The sequence below is a fragment of the Elephantulus edwardii genome, unplaced genomic scaffold (genome assembly GCF_000299155.1).
Source record: "Elephantulus edwardii isolate Elephantulus edwardi_28Jun2011 unplaced genomic scaffold, EleEdw1.0 scaffold00109, whole genome shotgun sequence".
Taxonomy (NCBI): Eukaryota; Metazoa; Chordata; class Mammalia; order Macroscelidea; family Macroscelididae; genus Elephantulus; species Elephantulus edwardii.
The window spans coordinates 10997915-11000475 of NW_006399859.1; the positions used below are offsets into that span (position 1 = coordinate 10997915).

The 2561-nt window shown below is 41.0% G+C and overlaps 1 pseudogene; it reads right to left on the reverse strand.

Moving 5' to 3' along the window:
* Positions 1 to 1748: 1748 nt before the first annotated feature.
* On the reverse strand, positions 1749 to 2172 carry LOC102848964 (annotated as a pseudogene).
* Between the last annotated feature and the right edge of the window lie 389 nt (positions 2173 to 2561).

Below are 2561 nucleotides of genomic sequence, written 5' to 3' on the forward strand. Positions count from 1 at the left end.
CGCTTAAATGTTGAATCCACACTCTTCTTTTTTTCTGACCCTAGGCCTAGGCAAAAAAAAAAAAAATTAAAAAAAAATATATATATTGCTAAAAATAACAACAGATAACACAGAGTTTGCTTAATACTTTAATGAACTATGCCCACTATGCTCTCCTTCATGATAATAAACTTTATATGTATTTGTATTATAAAATATTGCTTGTTTAAAATAAAAGTGAGAATCTCTCCATCTTTTTTTCATTTTATTCCCTAGAGGTAGCTCCTGCTAAGAGATTGGTGGTATATATTCTTAGTATTTTTCTTTATATACATAGCATGACCACTAGTATTTGTGTTTCCCTTTCTTTGGTACAGGTAGTTGTCAGAAAACAGCTGCTGCTCAGATTTTGCACTTTCTACCCTTCCTTGCATCCAGGTGTGACCAAGCATATTGATTTTTTACTGGTATACAGATTGTTGTTGTGTGCTGTCAAATAACCCTCTGGTGCATTTTCAGAGGCAATAAATCTCAGGGGAGGAGATTGCCCATCCTCCCGTAGAGCAGCTGGTAGATTCAAACAATGTGCCTTTGGGTTTGCAGTGCAGCTTCTTACCACTTGGCCACCACAGCTTCCTAGAATGCAAGTTGTTGTTATGTGCTGCCAAGTCGATTCTGATTCACAGCAATCCTATGTACAATAGCTCTGAACCCTGCTCTATTTTGAGCCAACTTCATTGTTTCTAGCACACCTACCTACTTACTATGTCAATCAGTCCATCTCGTTCAGGGTCCTTTCTTGCACTGTTTATCCACCTTTCCAAGCATAATGTCCCTCCCCAAGGACTGGTCCCTTCTTGCAACATGCCCAAAATATGTCAGATGGAGTTTCAAAATCCTTGCCTCCAAGAGAAGCCTGGTTTCACCTTCCCTAGGATGGGCCTGTTCTCTTAGCAATCCATAGTCTATTCAGCACTCTTCTCCAACACCACAACTCAAAGGTATCAATTCTTCTTCTATTATCCTTAGCAATTGTCCAGCCCTCTTAAGCATAGCAAGTAATTGCAAAGACCATGGCCTAGATCAGGTGCACCTTAGTCTCCAGACTGACATCATTGCTCTTCAGTACTCTGGAGAGGTCTCTGACAGCAGATTTTCCCAGTGCAAATTGTCTTTTAATTTCCTGGTTACTGGCACCAAGAGTGTTGATTGTGGAGCCAAGCAAGCTGAAACTATCAACAGTCTTTTTATCTTTTTTTATCTGATAATCTGGTCTTTTTATTCTATTAGGAATGGTTCATACCAGCATTTTTAAAGGAAGATATAGTTATGTTTCTATTTAATTTCCCAAAGGAATATGAAACATACTAAAAAGTGACATAATATATTAGAATAAATCAGTCCACTCACAAGAAACACTCCTGGATAATGACGTTTTGGTTGTTGAGAATATTCAGAACATTATTTTAAAGTGGTAACATCCAGGGCAATCTGAGAAATGAGAATTCAAAAGTGGCCGCTACATTCACAGATACGTTTACGTGTGAGACATACGTACACAACCACTCGTTTTGTCATTATTTTTTTTTCCTTCAGGGTATCTGAAAAAGGGCCAAGATCATTGATCCTGAAAATAAGTTATTTTGCACATTACAGTGCACAGAACAGAAGAAGAAAAAATACTTGTCTGAAAATGACTGAAAGGCAATTTTAAATAGGTCCATATCAATCTGAAATGGAAGGACCGGAGCACAGGCTTGTGGCATTCATTAACTTGAGCTCTCCTCTGCTTTGGCTGCAGTAGTCTCAGTTGGAGCTGTTTCCTCTAAACCTTCTAGCTTCTCCTCGTCATCGTCATCATCATCGTCATCACCATCATCATCCTGGGTATAGAGGTCGGGGTGTTTCTGCATGCATTCCTGCGTGGCCTGGAACTGGTCTACACAGTCTGACCCCTTGACATCCTCTGTGCTATAGTGGAAGCAGGCCTAGGCTAACTTGAACTGCTCCCTACAGGGGCCACTAGCCGTTCCTCTGAGGCATGGGCAGTTCCAGTTAGTGTCTCCGTTTGGCAATATCCTCGTATGGATCATTGGGGTCATCAGCCACCATCTCTGCATTGCTTGGAGTTGCATGGTCTTCTTTGGTCACAAATATGATTCGATCCTTTCCTTCTTGCTGGCAGTAGGCCATGGTGGCACCAGACACTTGACTCAGTGGCAGAAGTGGCCACAGGACCTCCACGCTGTGACCTCTCCTCAGGTAGGGCGGGTGGCTCCCGAAACTATCAATAATCTTAATCTCTTCTCCATCTATCATGATTCTGCCAGTCTGCCCAGTGAAGAGAATCTTTGTTTTATTGATACTGACCTTCAATTCACATTGAAGGCTGTGGTTCTTGATGTTTTGTAGCAAATGCCTCAGATGCTCCTCAGTTTTTGCAAGCAAGATAGTGTCACATGCATAACACTGGTTGTTGATGAATCTTCCTCTAATCCTGATGCCACAGCCATCCTCATAGATCCTAGTTTCTTGGATGATCTGTTCCATATATAAATTGAAAAGATATGGAGATGGGATAC